The 19,123-nt window shown below is 37.8% G+C and overlaps 1 protein-coding gene across 1 annotated transcript in view; it reads right to left on the bottom strand.

The window, feature by feature from the left end:
• CHRM3 (cholinergic receptor muscarinic 3) overlaps positions 1 to 19,123 on the bottom strand; it is a 263,639-nt gene that overhangs the window by 125,663 nt on the left and 118,853 nt on the right. The gene's annotated exons all lie outside the window — the stretch shown is intronic.

The following is a 19,123-nucleotide window of genomic DNA, read 5'->3' as shown; positions in this document are numbered from 1 at the left end:
TTAAAAGAGTGAATCTAATCAAGATGTTTCACAGTTTCTTAGTGTCTCAGCCTTTACCAGAATGCCAAGGGATTTTACTCCCAAGTGTTATAAAAAGGAGGCAACAGACCAGAAACGGAATATATTCGCTATGCTGCACGTTCAGTTTCTCAGGAAAAAAACCCAAAACCACCACTAAAACTCAACAGCAACAGTAAGGGTGAGGGTACTAACAAATCTGAGACTATATTCCATCTAATTTTCCGAAGGGAAGAAAACACACGTTTACCGCCATTCTACATTGCTGTATGCCAGCCCAGCACTTGTAACACAGCTCTGATATGCTTTTAACCACAAAGGTCTCCCCCTCCTCTGGTAAAACACTCTCCTGGAAGAAAGCTGTTCCCTCCATTAACCCTGTGCTGTCAAGAAGTGCAATGAGTTGAAGTGGAAGCCAATCTGAACACCTCCTTAAACCAAATGAACACGTAGGGGCTGTATTTGAATGAATGAACAGAAAGGAAACAAATCAGATTAAATATGTCCAGAACTTCCATCGTTTGTCTTACAAGGAGTGCAAAGCAATTCCTAGCTGACATGTCAGTGTGACAACCCTTTTGTAAGAGCGGGTGTGGTGGTTTGACAGGAAATATGTTTTCTGGGATGCTGGGGTTAGGCCAATGGATGTTCAGATTTTAATATTGGCACCTAATGTGGCCATTGGGACATTGGATCCGCCTCTGGAACACGGGGTTAAAGCAGGGCTCTCCCCTGGGAGGCTCCCTTGGGTTCCGGTCTGGGAAAGGTTCAGATCTCCCCTGGTCAGTGAAAGGTTCAGAGCTCCCCTGCCCGGCTGCGGGCTGGGTGGGGCAGGGGCAGCCATGGGGCCGGGTGAGGTAGGCCGGGCCTGGACAGAAGGGAGGGGAAGGCCCCTGCAGGATGGAAGGGTGGAGGAGGAGCCCTGAGAGGCATCGGGCAGCCACCCCCGCCCCAGGAGAGACAGAGAGAGAGCCTGTGCCTGTGCTTGGCCGGCCGAGAAGGAGAAGGGGGGGAGATGCGAGAAGGTGCCCGGCAGGGCAGCCATGGGAGTTCTGGACAGACAGAGCCTCAGATTTTTAACCCTTTTCTTGGTGATGGAAATCTTACAAATGCTAATCCTCCTGGAGTTGAATGAGAAGAGAGATATAGAGGAGATAAGAGGAAATGGGTCACGAGAGAAATAGAGAGGAACTCAGGTGGAAGAGATGATGGAGTAGCTTATGCTGGACTCTTTTTGTGTAGCCATGGACAGAGCCATGTTTCCTTGTGATACAGGGACTGCATTCTAGGGGGAGGCAATGCCTCAGGACCAAGAGGGTTCAGTGTGGGTACCCCTCGGCCCCAGGGGGTGAAAAATATGGGGGGACAGATGTCCCAAAGTTGAGACTGTGCCTTTTTGGAGTGGGATGAAGCATCCTTAAAAGTCGACCCTAGAAGCAGCTCTGGTCCGTGTTCAGTGGTGAGAGCGCTGGACATGAAAGGAAGAGGTCACCATTGGCACAAGAAGGACTCCTTCTCCTCTTGATGAACTGAGGATTGAGTATTCTGAAGGGTGGTGCCGGACTGGGAGTCGATGATTTGGAGGATGTATTCTGTTGGGAATTTGGTGGGGAGGAGGAGGAGATGTATTTGTGAAGTTTTCATTTTCCTTGTGTGTTTCTTTTTCTCTCCCTTTTCCTTGTAGTTTAGTTATAATAAATTCTTTTTTTTCCTAAGTAGGAGCCTGCTTTGCTTATTCCTGGTCACATCTCACAGCAGAAACCAGGGAGAGGGTATACTCATGGGGGCACTGGCATTGTCCCAGTGTCAAACCATGACAGCAGGCTTTCAGAAGGACCCTCTCAGCCCAGGATCTATGTTTAGATGAGAGACTAGCACTCCAAACACACTTCCGGAAATGTTTCTTTCCCTAGGCATTTCTTGGCCTAGCCATTGCACCACTAAAATGCTCTGTTCCCACCACTGCTCCCAGGCTGACCATGCACAGGGAGCACAGCACAAGGAAGTGTGTCTGCACCGAGGGTCACATGGCAAAGACAGCAAAACGCTCAGACAGAGGCAAAGAGCAGCCAGGGAGATCATGTTCATCATCAACCTCCTCCCACCTGAGAGGGTTTGCACGCTGTAAAGCTCTGGAAGGATCTCATGGAGCCTTTGGTGCTAAAGCTCAATCTTTTGGCTCAGGAAGGAAGGTTCCAGACTTCTCAAGACAGCAATTCTGATTTAAGTACTTCATTCCAGCAATGCAGCTGTAATAATTCATTCATGTAGTATAACTAAAATTTGCATGGCACATGCCAAATTTTGTTTAATTGAGGTCCCTAGAGATCCTTAGTGGAATGTTTACAGTGTCAACAATGTGAAACAACAATGCGAATTGCTCTTAAAAAACCTCAATGTTTAAAAATTGATCCATTTTTTTTTAATTCACAAAGTATAAATGTTGAAAAAAACTTCTTATTTACACTATCAATGCAGAAAAATAACTTAAACTGCTACATGATGAAAGTCAGTTTTAAATAACTTGCAAACTTTTAAGACTGCAAAACAATTGAAAAGAGAAGCCTTTTTTTTATTAGCTGAGTCTCCTTTTAGTTGAGGAAATTAAGTTTCTGGCAATTAAAATCTGAATTTTGATGATCCCCCTCTTATCAATTTATTATGCTTTTAGTTAGAAAAAACTAATTTATTATTAAATTAGCTTCTCAAGCTATTTTCAGTTTTAAAAAAACCCATCCCAATATTTTTAGTTTTATGCCATTACTACCAAGATTACATTTTTACCCTCCTAATAATGCAGGCTGTGACTCAGAGCTTTGGAATTCATTGCCTTAATTTTCAATAAACTAAGTGGTCTCAAGTTAGCTTGTGCTGTTTGTATATTCAGCTACAAAGCTAATACACTCTACTCTTTGTAGAACAGTGATGAGGCCCATTGACAATCCAGCTTGTGCAGAGCATCAAGCTCCAGTTAAACAATCCTGTCAACAAAGCCCCATGCTAGATATCAGGATGAACCCTGGACTTATTGAAAACACCATCAGCCACCTCTAATTTCATGTACTATGTCTGTGCTAGAAAATTTAATTTGAGGGGTGCTTCTAGGCATTGGACCCAAACTCTGCCACAAAAGTGTGAGCAGGGCTTTAGCTTGAGGGTGGGTCTGGGAGGCAGCACTGCCAAGGAATTTGTGTTAAACTCTGCACACATGGGCAGACTATGAAGAGGACAGCACCAAAATTTGTGACACCACAAACACAGCTGCGATTTCAATACCAAAAAAAACCAAACTGTGATCAGGATCCAGAGGCACCCAGTGTTCCAGGTACAGAACTGAAAATCACATTTTACAACTTGTACAATTCCTTTCCTATATTCATGAGAATCCCTACTTAAAACAAGAAGAGATTCTGGGTGCTGCTTTTACCTTCTCATTTGTCTTTGATAAAATCTCACTTGAGACTAGAATGTCAGAAAGGCCTCTAAATAAGAGAAGTACATTTGTTAAAAGCAAAACTATGGATGTAGTGATTTCTGTCCTGTTTACTTGAGAAGACAAATTTTCATGCATTGACTCTTCACTGAGAAAACTAGTTTCAGTGTTTAACCAAGAAGGTTCCTCTCTATTAAAAATAAAATTCACAGACTGGTAAAACTTCATAGATGATAAGGTAAGTATTTCATATGAGCGTGTTTCAAGTGAGATAAAGTAATCTCACGTGTTGCAATCTTTTAAATGAATTATGTACAATTTTTGCCTTGTTGTGAGGACAAGAAAAAGTCTCAAAAACTTGAGCTTGTTACATATTTTTATTTTCTTGCTGAAATAACCTATTAAAAATCAATAAAATCAACTTTTACACATCACATTTTTTTCAAGCTCAAAAACGCCTACAGAGGTACCTAAATAGATAAAAAGCATTTTAATACTTGAATGACTATGAATAATAATGAATATGATCCTGATGCCAAAAAATAAAGTCAGAAAAAAGGCAGTTTCTGTTTCCAATGGACTTTAAAGAGCAAAAAATATTTTAATTCTTAAGCTTCAGACATAAAAATTCTGCAAGATGGAAGAAGCATCTCTGCCTTGTGCTTCTTTCAGTGGATCTCATTAGACAGAGGTTAGGATCATTCTGGACCAAGACAATATCAAAGACAAATGGTAAAAGATTGCAACTGCAATATTTGTACACTTGAAAAGTGCCTCCCCAGTGATATGACAGAAAAATGTGCAACACGTAGGTCATAACAGAATTTCTTTGCAGGGACGAATTCAATATCACAAATTCATCCAACTTGTTCTACTTTTATTTATTCAGGATGGCTAAAACCAATCATTTTATTCATTCAGTTTAACAGAGGTAAAAACTAATGATTAACAACATGATTTAGGACAATGTTACTTATGAAGGCACATCAATTCACAGTACTGTCTTAGCCAACTCTTTCAGCTGCTGAAGAACTAGAAGGCTTTATTTTAGTTTGAAATTCTGAGGAGTACGGTCAAACAAAATCCAAATATTTCAGATATTATTTTAGTTTGGTAGTCTCATAGCTCAAAAATTGTTCAATCTAGACATATCACATTTGTTTCACTCTAGAATAGTGTTTTATTGACAAAGCTGAGTGCCTATTATGGAAATAGTTAGGACTGCTCATCATAAAGATGTTCAACTCAATTCAGTTCACATACAAAGCATCTCAGAAGTGCCCTACAGTGTCTGAATAATCAGTAGAACAAGCAACTAGGAAAAAGGAAAACATCAGGAGAAATACACTAGAAGAATACTTCAACATAACTGCTCTATTACTTATATTTTCTACATAGCTGGCATATAACCCCAAAAGCTTTTTAAAATTTGCAAAGTGATTAGACTCTCTTTGATTGTTGTTCCTTCAGGTGCTTACTGATACCCGACTACTAGTGTCTCTGACAAAGTTTATAATTTTACACTGAAATCTTTTAAATGTCATGTATAATTTTATATGACACTAAGAGATAATAATAGTTAAACAGACCAAAAAAGGAAGCTCACTATTTAGTATACAGTTATCAGCATTAATAATTTAGTAAGTGATTACCCTTAACTTTAGATATCTTTGAAGTCACAGGCATCTACCCCTGAGCTGTACAGGCTGCACAGTCAACACAAGAAAAGCTACCACACCCACGAACCATTCAACAGAGTTGATGTGTCTTAGTTGCTGCCCCCAGGATGAGATGAAGTGAGCTTTAGGAGGATCTCATGCTAACCATCCATTATGCAGCACATCTAAATCTGTTTTGATTAATCCCTTCCTGAGTGTTCATTTCTCATGATCACATATTGGTATCCTTAATTGTTTTTACCAATCCCTTCCATCCACTGTTTATTCTAGAAATATTCTGATCCATCCAGCCACTTAGAGTGAGATTAGGCTCCACTACACACATGGAAAAAGAAACCCTACCCCTTCTTGTGGAAGACAGCCTTATCTGAAAAAAGATGTTCCAAGCAAACATATGGCTCCATTTCTTTCTCACAGTTTTAATTTAAGAGTTATTTAGAAGTTTCAAGATATTCATGAATCCCATATTGATGGCCTTTTCTCCACCCATCTCTGCAACTAATAAGCCCCCGCAATGTGGTTTTTACTGTAACTGATTACTCTAAACACACAAAAAAAGTCTAACAAAACAGTAGACTTTTCAATATTTTAGAAAATATTTGGGTGTTACTTATGTACACATGATACATCTGGTGTGTTAAATCAGAGAAAGTGGGAAAGCGTAAGTAAAATTTTGAATTATCATGAGGCAGCTGAATGCGCAGTGAGTAATATGCTGCTTTATCAGTTGGAAGCAGATGGACTTTCCTGAAAAGGGATTGTAAGTCTGTTAATGGAAATGTGCAGCTTGCTCACTGGAATACCCAGGTAGGAAATGTCCCATAATTTGGCTTTTCCTAACTGCGCCTGCCAGGCAGTACAGGAAAATCCAAGTAATGATGGATTTCTTTCTAAACTCCATTTTGTATCACGGATACACAAAACTACCCAAAAAAAATGTCTTAATGAAACATCTGACGAGAAATTATGGGATTAATGATGTTTATAAGCAAAAAGAAGAGACAAGCTGTTGACAAGAGTTGCATTAATCTCGGATACTCACCTACCAAAATCCCGTCTTTCACATCCACAGTGCAGCCAACACCCTGGCATGGGGTCACCTGCTCTCCTCCAGCCTCACATGGAGCTCTTGTGGAGCAGGTGCCTTACCCTACCTGGGGGCAGGACCCTGGGACACTGTGATGGAGATGTCCACACCATCTCCTGGGGCGATTCTCAGGCACCTAGAGGGTCCCTAGGAAGGGAAGGAAGACAGCCCTGCATGCCCTAGGGACAGCAGCAAACATAGCAGTGCTGACACAATCTCCAGGGTGAATGTCACTTGAAACAGTAGAACAGAATCAACTAAGAAGCCTTGGATTCACCTCTGCTCTGGGCATCCTTGTCCATACTGCAGGGCCCTCTGCCAAGGAGGCAGGGGATGCCTCATGCCAGGTGCAACCTGTTCCAGCTGGCTCCAAGGAAACCAGCCCAGGATATGGATCAGCCCCACAGCTGCACTGGCAGTGCCCTGTGGCCCATTCAATACACATCCCTGTGGCCCATGGAGAGCCCAGGCTGGAGCAGGCTCATCCTGAAGGACAGCAGCCTGTGGATGCCTCCGGCTGGAACAGGGAGCAGCATGAGAAAGGAGCAGCAGAGAGGAGCTACCATCAACTGACCACAACCCCATCCCTGTCCCCCTGTGCCACCTGAAGGAGCAAAAAATAAGAGAAAGCTTCACTGTGGGGAACAGTCCTGACCCTCTCTGAGAGAATATTGTAAGCATGTTTTGGGACTGTAACATGTTAACCTCTTAAAAACGTCTTATCCTCTTATGATCAATAGCAGAATGATTCTCTGTGCAGCTGAAGTTAAAGATCTGTTGTTAATTTTGTATTGAATTAGTATACAGAACTTCAGTACTGGAAAAAGCAGCTCAATAATTTATTTATCTCTTAATATATTGATTTGTTTGTTTGTTTTTACAGAATAAAAAGCTAAACAGCTTTTGCCTCGTGGGGAGAAGGGATGAGAAAGGAAAAAAAAAAAAAAAAGGAATTATATGTGGAAAGATAAAACCCCTGACACGAGGCTTTTGTGTCAAGCCACATTCTTTCATTAAATTCACAACTTAAACAACAAATCACAAAATATACTGTATCATCCCAATGCTTTACTAAAACTAGACAGCCCAGGGAAAATAAGCCAGTGGCTTTGCTATCACAGTTTAACTCTTCTGCTCAGATAATACAGGTTTGGCTTTGCTCAGGATTTATTTAATTCTGAGTATTAGGAAAAGCTTGGAACCGATTACTACCGAGGGCAGTAGTAATCAACATCTGTTGTTGATATACATTTATTCAGATGAGTTAATATGAGTAAAACACTGTAAACAACTCAGAAGTATATAAACTTGGTGGCACAGGAGATGAGGCTCTAATGGTATGCATCTATGAAACAGGGGAATGACCTATACCCTAACCAGGACAGAGGATCAGGGCAGACCATGTGCTCTGTGTGCTTTGACTTCCACAGGCAGTGTCACAGGAGCAGGCACTTCTGACTGATTCCCTGTAATCACTCCTGCCATGCTGCTCCACTTTGCTATCCTGGGATTTCACAGGTCATTATAGCAGTGGAAGTGCTGTCACCTAGACAAAATGTGAAAGCACACATTTCTCTTGAGAACTGATGGCAACCCCAGCAATATTTTCTACCTGGAATTAATGTGGGTTTTGCCTATACATGTTTCCTTCTACATTTCAATTTAATCACCTTCTGAATTTCAATTCAATGAAATAGAAAGTGTTGTTTTTATACATTCACAGTAGAAGTGACGCTCCCTAAAGCACAATGATTCTGTTTTCACAGTGTTGCTTTGTAATGCAAAGAAAATGATGGCCTTTTTCTGATAGATTATATGACTGGAGGTGACTTAAGTTTTCTAAATATTTCAGAAAAATTAGACGCCTTAGAAACTGGGGAGAGGGATCATACCTGTTATCTTTCTGTTGCAGGCTGAAGTATGGAAATGGAAAACCATTTTCATCTTCAAGGAAAGCTTAACCATACCAGACTAATCCCAAACTGATATGAACCAATGCTACCTACCAGCAATACTAAAATTTTCAGGTACCTAGCTAGATTCTGTAAAAAACTAAACGAAACTAGCTTGAAGCCAATAGCCAAATCTGAAGGTAAGATGAAAAGTAGTCGGGTTAGATTGGCAGGAACTGCTGTGTTTGGCTTTATTATTGCCTCTCCCTGGACTATGAAAAGCAGTGTTTTTTCCCACAAATAATGTTTTACATAACATCTTATCGACATCTACAGGCACTTAAGCTATTGGCAATAGCCTTCATTTCTTACACTCTCTCTCTGAAGTATCCTGTAATTGTGGCTTTTGACCCTTTAAGTTACATATTCAGTGGCCACAAGGAACATATCAGTAAAATGTTTTATGAACCTTTCGATCTAGAAACTTTCTGAATAATTGCAATGCTGGGGAACAATCCTTAAAACCACAGGTACTTCCATTCCTATGGTACACAATCACATTAACTTTATGTTTCTGCTGAAGTAATGCAATTCAAGGCTTAATAACAACATTAAATTGCATAATTAATTTAGAGGCATTAAAGAACACCAGGATGTATTGAGACAATTAAGATCTTTAGCAGCATTACCTTATGATATTTTCTGCCTCTGGAAGGCAACATAATACTAGCACACCATCAACCCAAGAAAAGCTCTCACTGGGATAAGATTTTAAATTACTTAATAAAGACTTTAACAGACAAAAATTCTGTGGTCATCTCATGAAGTTCATAAGTCAAGTAAGGTCCTGATTTATTACAAGCTAACAGTTGTAATTACAGAAATTAGGCATCTTGCTGACATTACAGAAAATGAGACAGAAAGCTCAGCTATTTTTCTAAGTGCAGCAAAAGGAAAGTCAAAGAGAGAGTGAAAACCCTCAAGGCTGAGCTCAGTCTTACATTAGTATAACAAAATACCAATGCAGAATAACCAACATAACTCATTGTGCTTTGTGTTCTTCTTGCCAAAAGTGTCTCAGTATGGGTAACTTTTGAATTACCTGCATTCAGGAGGAATAAAACCACTTGAATGATACAACAATGAAAAGTGCATCAAAAAAAAAAACCACTCAATTTTTTTACATCAGAACTATTCCTATGGCTAACCGTCCCAGAAATGTAAGGAATGCTCTGAAGAGGGCTGTTGATACCATGTAACTTAACTATTTTTTTCATTCTGATGTGAATCATTCTTTGCAGGAGCCTCTCCCCAGGATCACAGGAGCAAGCCCACTGACTAATTTAGATTAAACATCCAGTACCTAGACAGGCAACTTTAGGCAAGTTTGATTCTACCCAAAATGAAGCCAAAAGTCTTAATAAAAATCTATCCCTTTACTTCTTATAAAGCAGTGATACCCTCAAGGTCTGAAGATATTTCAAGCCAGAAAATATCATCCTCTTCCCCACCATCTGAAAATAGTCTGAAATCCACTGATTGCTAAGCTAAATTTCTAAGTCATCAACGTAACTAAATTCCCTCATTAATTCCTGTATTTCTACCTGATTTGTTTTGCTGTTGTTTGATTAGCAGCATTCATGAACAAAATCTAAGCATTAAGAATGTCTAATGAGGAAATGAGTCAGATGTATATAACTCTGTAACAGGTAATATTAGATAGAGAGGAAATCATACCACCAGTCTTTGTAAACCTATATCAATGGAGAAATCTGTTGGCTTCAGGATGCATAGCTAAACTGGTTTTGGACAAGAACTCTACCAAGGATGGCATGTTGTTGGACTGAGCCCTGAAGCAGGGAGGAGAGCCAGGTGTCACTCTGTATGTCTGTTCCCAATATAATGTATCCCTTAACCACATCTATCCACAGGAAAGAGACTGTCCTTGCATTGTCCGGATTATTCTGAGAACTCGAGGCTACAATATCACCCTTTAGGCACCACTCTTGCCACCCTTCTTTCAGCACAGGTTCTCTGACCTCCAGATATCTTCCTTGGTAAAGGTAGGTAGCTTCAACCAGCTTTAAGGTAGTACTTCATGCCCTCCTATTTTTTAAAACAGTGCTGGCAGCCAAGCAAATATGTTTGTTAGAGACAGGAACAGCAGCTCAGCAGCTGATTTTACTCTGAATGTTATGGTATTCTTTCTGTCTTTCTTTTTGGTTTTTTTTTTTTTAAGAAAAAAAAAATTGTATATCCTTGTTTACAGTCCAGGAATAAGGTAATAATCTTCCTCTACATTAAGTCAATGAAAGAAATCCAGTGTCAACACCCATGAAGAAAAAAAACAATGTAAAAAGAGAAGCAAGCATTCCTAATTGCTCAATATTAGTACTATTCTGGAACACTGTTTGGCAAAGCACTGCTGAAAACTGTTTCAGGACTTTAAATAGTACAGTTTACTTATGGGGAGCTAATATAATAGCAATATCAGTTCAAATCATAGAGTGGTTCTTTAGTAGCTGGTAATTTTCAAGGAGAGCCTTTAGACCTTGCAGCAAATAAACAAATTCCACCTTCAAAACTTTTTTTCCCTACTATATAACTTCAAACAAGTAAACTTTTCAAGGTTCTGCTATTTGTAAAAAATAGCCCTTTCTCAGCCCAGCAAATGAAAGGAACAATTGGCAAAATTTTAATAAGACTGTAAATCCAAAAGGCAGTATGAAATCATAAAAAGTGTGTTGATGACTCTAACACTGTCCTATATGCATAAGACGTAAAAATGCCATTTGTTTAAAAGCCTACCACTCTGAAAGAGACAAAAAAATGTAAGGAAACTGGTGATGGGTAATAGTAAGGGTCCAGCAGTGCAAGTTCCCAGGTGGGGCTTATAAAATTTCAACCAGGTGGAATAATCTTATTTCAGGCAGAGAGAGAGTAGCTGTTGGTTGTTTAGTTGCAAATATAACTGAGGTGAATTTCAAACCAAAGTTAGTTGAGACAGAGATTTTTTTACTCATGCAGAGAACAGAATTTTATAGCGGACATGACTTTGACAATTACTTTTACTTAAAAGAAGCCTTTTTTACAACAGCATTCAAATGACTTTGTAAACTCACGATACTCTCTCCAGCAAACTGATGTGCAATCACATCAATTGACACGACCTTTTCCCTAGGATTTTATACTTCAGTGAAGAAGCATGCACCTTGTTTGGGGGAAGGGGGGAAACTCCACTCAGCAGAAATCTTCCACAGCTTGTTTCTGGTTGTTTTAACAGTGCAACAGTACTTAGCAGATGATAGAGCAGACTTGCTGGGCTTTACTGTAGTTTGCTTCTCACAAGCCTAAGATTATTAAAAACCCCACAACCCACAGTAGATTACAGAAAAAAAGCTCACCATCAACATAGTCTGCTGCTCTGAAGTGGTTGATGCCCATATCCTCACCTCATAATAATCTCTCGTAGTTAATATGCTGCTGCAACCTAAATACTCAAGCCAAAGGTCACCTCAAAAGGAAGAGGTACAAGAAAAGCTCACTTTTCCACTTCTAAATGTACTGTGCTCAAGATGAAGAATGAAGGTAACTGCTTCTTAAAATATTATTTTGATGAAATTTATGCTTATTCACTCCTAGATGCAAAAGCTTTTAGTGAAAGGAAAAAATCTAAACAATTCATCCAAACCCCAAACAAATACTGCAGAAGCAGAGAGCTTAGGTGATTTGTATTATAATGTTGAAAGGAATTTTTAGGTTTTGCTACAATATTTCTGCTGCACTGAGCACCCTACAAGCCTTAATGCCAACCCATTTGTACGGCACAGTAGTTCTGGTGGGCACTTTACAAACAATTGAGTTTTAAGCCAGGATTAGCTCCAGAGTTCACAGAGTAAACACACACGTGCTCCAAAACAAAGCCTCACAGAGAAATTTCCAGCTACACTTTTCTTTATTTCCCTTTCTTTGACTTTCTTCAACATAGGACAGTTTCCCCCAGCTTACAGTGCATGATCTACCAACTCCTCAATGCACCTCTATCTCTTGATTTAGGTATTTTGCTGAATTCTCCTAAAAGAATTGGGAAGATGGCAAGATTGTTACATGTTTTGCAGTAGCATATTCCAGAACATTTTCCTGCAAGTCATATCTGAAAATAAGTTGAACTGTAACTCATTCACTACAAGGAAATTAAATTTTTCTTCTGTCAGGGAACCACTGAAGTTTCTTATGTCCAGATTAATTGTATCTACTAACTTTAATTTCCAGACACAGGATAAGAAGGTTAGCTGCTTGGCAATTCTCTATCTGTAAAGATACAAGTCAAAAACCAAAAAACCTCTTTAAGGACATATATAATATCAATACTAAAATATAGATACAAATAAAGCAATCAATAAAAAAAAAGAAAAGAAGGGAAAGAAGTTTAATCTCTACATAATATCTCAGCTGATTCTGAGGAGTGTTTTGTCTATTTGACTAGAGAAATATCCGACTGAAATATTTTAAGGGTTTTAATGATGAAAAGCCTTTTTTGTTACTAAACAGAAGTTCTACTTGTTCAGAAGTGACAAAAAAAGCAAATTCCTACCTCAGGTTTACACGCCTTTAAATGCTAACATTATAGCAAGAAAAGGAAAAAGGACAATTAGAAAATGGTCGCATTCCTCCTAATGTATTCTGGGATTTGATTTTTTTCACTTGCATCAATAAAAAACAAAAGTTCCTCTTTAAAAGAAAGCATTCTAACTCATTGTACTGTTAGTGTTTGGAAGATTAAAGTTCTTTTTATTGCTAAAGGAATTCAATGAATCCAGCCATATGAAGTCTTTTCAATTAAGGTTATTTCTTCAAATAGAACTCAAGCAGATATAAAAATATTACAATTTTAGGTGCTTATTGAAAGTGAAATTTTTTTTGAGCTTTACAGTTTTTAGCTATAATCAGGTTTGATTTATGCATAAAAATGTTTCATTTTGAAAAAAAAAGAAAATAATCTTAGAAAATAGTCATTCAATGAGATGTAGTTTGGGGTTTATCCCTATACTTTTTCAATGTTTTGTTTTAAATGTGATTGCTAAACTTCTTCAAGTCTCATCTTTATTTTTTCTTTTCTGTTTTTTTTTTTGTCAAATATTTATCAAGACAACAATCTTGATTATCTAGTACAATGATCAGTGACAAAAACCAGAAAGCAATTATTTACAAGTAACTGTCAAGTTCACTTGTGGTTAGGCAGCAACAATTTAATTTTATTGACAAAAAGAGATGCTTTCTATATTTAGGTTTCCTATTACCAAAGTTAAGACAACAGCCCCTGAGACTGGCTCGGTTTGTTAGAGTTGGGTGCTAATAACAAAAAGACTCTGAGTTCAATTCCCTTATGGACCAGTCACTTAAAAATTGGACTTGATGATCCTTGTGGGTGTTTTTAAACACAAAATATTCTGTGACCCGTGATTTAATACTAGGCTGGCACATGTTTTGCAGTCCTGAATATTAAGCATGACATTGACTTGTAGCTGAATTTCCATACCAGGAAAAAAAAAAAAGTAGTTGAGTTGTACTTACAGATAAACCGTCTCATTCAGGCTGCCTGAAATCTCACTAGGCTACAAAGCACCCCTGGTGGTGTGCTTGCAATACAGAACTACAGCCCAAGAATGCACACCAAAAAAAGAAAAATTAACGTACAGACAAAACTCACATATAAAGCAACTACTCAGTTCCAACTTAAAAGTGTCTAAGCCTTCTCTTTCTTGCTTCTACTTTGAGCCATGTTATTCCAATAATTTGTGAAATTATTTGCTACAACTCATGTGTTTGAGGTTTTCACATGCTGATGTGAAACACATCAGCCATCACAACAGTGACTCAACTGTCCATATGACTTGTCCATATGACTTGGAGCATATTCAAATTACACCAAACATTTCCACCTCCCAGCTGTAAAACAATCTGCATCTTTGGGCTCTCTGGCAATACATAGCATGCAGATCATTTCACTTCCAAAGGGCACTTGGACAGAATACATGTAAAAGGCCAAAAAGTCACTTCGTTATGAGGACAGCTCAGAAGTTCTTCCAGCAAGACAAGCCCAGCTGCCTAAGGAGTCCATCAAGAGCCAGATGTCAGAAAACATCTTTCAAGAGCTTTCCATTTGCATCCTGTGATTGCCATCCAAGAAGGAAAAAAAGGTGGACAAAGCATCTGATGGGACAGGATGGCTGGCAATCCCAGCAGAGTTGTACCCTGATCAGAAGATTTACAAGACTGAAATAAGAGATTAAAATTAATGAATAGCTAATGATGGACAGCATATTTGCACCTAAACCTAGATATTTATTAGCAAGAAAAATACATTTGTTTTGTTCTATTAATTTTTTTTAATCTTGCCAATTAGTTACGTATTTTTACAATAACATAAACCTAACTTATTGACACAGCTAAATTCTGGGGTATTTTGAATACCTGGAATGATAAATGTGATGAGAGTGCTTTCTTTATTCTTTGCATTAGTTTTGTGTTTGAATGTACAAAATTAACAAGGGGTTTTTTCTTTCACTTGAGCCTGGGGACCTAAACTGTGAACAAGATCAGTATCAGGCTTAGAAGCAGGTAATAAACAAATAGTGAAATGGACAGATTACCAACATATTTGAAAGTTCTACATAGATGTTTGTTCAGAAATAGCACCTATAAATGTGTAGATATATTTAAAAAGAGACTTAAATGATGCTGTCTTTAGCTTTTGCATACTTCATAAGATTGGTTGAAGCCTAATTAAAGTATGTATTTTTCTAGGGAACTGCAACTTAATTCTACAGTTCATAGACCCAAAATAAGCAGTTTGTGTAACCTTTAAATTTACAAACAGAAGAAGAATGTTGTCTTCGGGAATTTGTCTTGTTATAAGTTCCTAGAGATATACACAGAGTTCAGATGAAGAGACAGTCCATAACCCATGTTCTGTCCTTGAACCAGCATTTCCATCAATGCTGTACTACTTATTGCTAAAAATATCAGATAACTTTCCCTTTTAATTGTGACTTCAAAGCACTCAAAGTTTTGGATAGGAAAAAGTTTTCTGATTACATACTTAATCTAATAAAAAGTACTGTACAGGACTATTTAAAAAGTATTTTCCTACAAAGGATGACAACTTCTTTGGAATCTTTCTTGTTCCAAGCAACCCTGGGATCATCATTAAACACTGGCAGCTTAAAGATTATCTCTATGTATTTACCATATCTTTGTCCAGCTCTGAAGAGATAAGATGAAAGAATAGTGTTACTAGCCAGGATCAAGAGCTATGGCAGTCTAAAATGCAGAGCACTTTGCACAATGACAGGATTTTTTAAAAATAGAATTTCAAGTGGGTTTCTTGTTCTTTTGTTCTTTGTGGTTTTTGGTCAGCTTGGATTTTTGTTTTGGTTTTTTCCCCCCTAAAGTAGGATAAGAAGTCATAAAACAACATAAGTAAATGGAAAGGAACACCATTTTCTAAAGAGACAGCTGAAGTAGTCCAGTAGCTATATAATGTAAAGGAATATTATAAAATGCATAGGAGGGGAAAAATAAAAAAACACACTCTAATTTTTGTACAAGAGTCAAGGCAAAACATAGGTTACTTCTACATACGTTGTAATTGAGGGAATTTGATTTCAGAGCCAACATTTTCTTTGTGCAATTCTCTGGTTATGTTTTTTAGCACACTTGATCAACAGTGTTTCACCCATGACCAACCCAGCTGCTGCCTAGGCCACTGTTGTAAGGCAAAGTGGCAACAACACTCATTTTTCCCTCACAAAATTAAGTAGGATATATTTTCAAAGAACACTTTGCCTTACACCTCTGTAAACAAAATTTCAATCTCTTAACTTACTTTTTCTTGATTTGCAGCATTTTTTGTGGATGTTGCCCTTTAAGCCTCTAAATAATTTTTGTTAATTTCATGTCTTTCCCTTCTGTCTTTACCTGTTACTGAGATGTTCTCTGTTCCTCCTCATTCTTCTCACTAGATCTCAGTCCTCTGAGCCATTTCTCTCCTTTAGCAATTTCTTGATAGTCTTTTAATGGTCTTTTTTTCAGCAACAAGGAGCACCTGAACTGCTGCATCAGTGCCACAGCAGTTTTGAAACTAAACATGTTTTAAAGGGATGTTAGAAAAACTTCTTTCACAGACTATTTTATTATTTATACTTTTAACTTTTGTATTTGATTGGGACTTTTCACAGGGATTTTGAAAGAAAGGAAAGATGGAAGGAGAGGCACAAAAACATCACAAAAGTGCTGGAGACGGTTTGCAAACAGGAATCTCAAAACAAGGAAAAACTAAACATATTTATTTTATCACCAGACATTTTTCACTGTCAGGTGCCCTCAGAAGGCCAAGAAGTGCCTTGTAACCCAGTCATGCCATGAAGATCCACCCCCATTGTTCCTAACAGAACAAGAGCACAGCTAAGCCTTCATTTACCTTCAAGTAGGGAGAAGAAAGGACACAAGATTTGGACATATTTCAAAAAGTTGCCCTAACTGCCATGGAGAGAGAAATGAGCTAATGCATTACCTCTGTTCTAATTTACCTTTTCAGTATATATGCCATCTATTTACTTCTGCATGTGTCCCTTATAAAGTATGACAAGGAGGACATAAACCTGGAGATGAGGCACACTGTAAATTGTGAAATGTGAGTGTGAAACCTGTAGAGAAAAATCCTGGGAATCTGTGTTGATATAAGCATAGGAAAGAGAAAAGCAAGCCCAATAAAGTTATTCACGGATATTTACAGATTAATAATATTTTATAACACTTGAACAGATAACTAGTTACGCTATTTGCTTTCATAAACCTGTTTTAAAAAATGAAGGAAAAAACCCACAAAAACCAAAACCAACCTTTCTCAGCAGAAAATTAGTAATAAAGGCAAGAGGGTATAGTTTGAGTTATAGAGAATACATCTGCTTCCTCAGATGATAATATGATAAATCTTGACAAGATATTTAAATTTGCACAAGTTCTCATATATTCACAGAAAAATTGAGATGTAGGAATTAGTATGCCTTGCAAAGGAAAGGCTCTTGAATAAAAGCAAAGCACCAAAGTGGATCAGAAAGAACTACTAAGTGTCATTAAAATGGTTGAGGAGACTTCTACAGAAAGTTGTAAAAATCACGAGTCAGTCCGGCAAAAGAACTTGCTGAAGAATAAGAAAACAGTAGAAAGCTGTGAAAAAGCCAATCACCTAGCCAACATTTTTTTTTGAGTCTTCTCACATTTCTCTTCCTGTTTCAGTCAATTTCATTGATTGCATGCAATTGAATCCCTTACAAGAAATAAAAACATCTCTTCCCAACCACATCTAGTGTAAGCAGCAAGGCAAGTCCTGTGCAAAAATGCTTGCTGTTCACATTTATCTCCATTACTAATTTCAGGAAAAGATTGACATCCAAACACTGATATTTCTAACTAATTTTAAATTAATACACTTCAAGAATACAAGATTTATGTGTAAGAAATTTTGTTTTGATGTAAGCAAGTTCACTTCTAATATCAATGGACTGAATGTTTTGCATCTAAAGTAGATTAAAGCACTTTACAAAAAGATACTAGTAGCTAGTAAAAAGTTACTAGTATAAACTAAAAATTTATATACTGCTATTGATAATTTGATAGTCAGTTGACACTATTGCTTTGATTGATTTTATATAGATTAATTTTTAGTTCCTTGCATCAGATTTTCAATCCATTTCAAATATAAATAAAGATTTATTCCTCCTGTGCCTGAATGCCTCCTATTAAATCTGGTTTTTGTTCCACAGCACTGTGCATATCAAAGAGCATGCTAGAAATATACCATCTTCATTTTCTAAAAATTCTGTAGACCTAAAATACTTGCTCTGTTACAGACACTTACAGAATGCACCATTTGGTCTCTTATTTCAGTTCTCCAGGATGGTGAAAATAACTACAGGTAGCAGCTTCTTCATTTTTCACAGAATATCAGTATCAGTAGAATTTTGTAGGAAAAAGGCATGACTGCAACTTGCTTTCTGAAGTGGGATCAACAGGTAAATATATAGAACAGGTCATGGTAAACTATGGAAATGCCTGAGAAATACATGGGCAAGCACTGACAGAGCTTGCCTTTGCACCCAGCCTGCACTCCACAGCAGCAGCTATAAACTGCTTTTCTCTCTTACATTTCATACACCACTCTCACTCAGCACTCTCAGAGCTCCCTGTTTGATGTTGACTTTTGCTAAGCATCTGACTCTGCAAACTGTGAGATGCTCATTTCTGGGCTAGAAATGCCTTAGGCTAGTATTTTTAACCTCCTGCTTTCACTTCCATGTGTTTCTCTATTCTCCTACATGCTGGCTGTACTGTTGTGATGTATGCAATGATAAAAGGTGGTAGAAACACCTTGTAACATGGGTTGAAAATTTGAACAGAAACAAACAAAAGGGTTTTGACTCTTTGCACATATTTGTATTTATGGGTAATCCTGTAGGGTATAGATCAGTTAATATTGACTATGAAAATACAGCCTGAGATATTGAACTTAGAAAGATCTCCGTGTAATAACAGATTTTTTTTCACCTTATAAAACAAAGTGCTAATTGGTGGTACTCAGGTATTAAATTTTTTTATGAGCACTACAAAGCTTCAAAGAGTTTAATCGACTTTTACTTTTGCTGGTACTGTTCCATGTCTGAAAACAGTTTTCTGTCAGTTTTGGTTAACAGCAGCTTTAGTATCAAATGGCTGCAGCAGAGTTACTCACAATTACAGTTTTTTATCCAGAGAAATAGTTTAACAGCATTTAACCAGTTTTTAACTTCACACACTCAATTCTAGACCTAATTACAAAATGCTTCTGAATGATGTTTTAAAAATTGTAACTTACATCAGTTTGGTCAAATGGAGGTTATAACCAGCAAGCAATCTCTCTGGATGCCTACAGAAAAATTTGAAATATGGTTTGTGATAGAAAACATTAGACCAT

The sequence above is a fragment of the Molothrus aeneus genome, chromosome 3 (assembly GCF_037042795.1).
Source record: "Molothrus aeneus isolate 106 chromosome 3, BPBGC_Maene_1.0, whole genome shotgun sequence".
Lineage (NCBI taxonomy): Eukaryota > Metazoa > Chordata > Aves > Passeriformes > Icteridae > Molothrus > Molothrus aeneus.
This window is presented reverse-complemented; position numbering and strand designations above follow the sequence as displayed.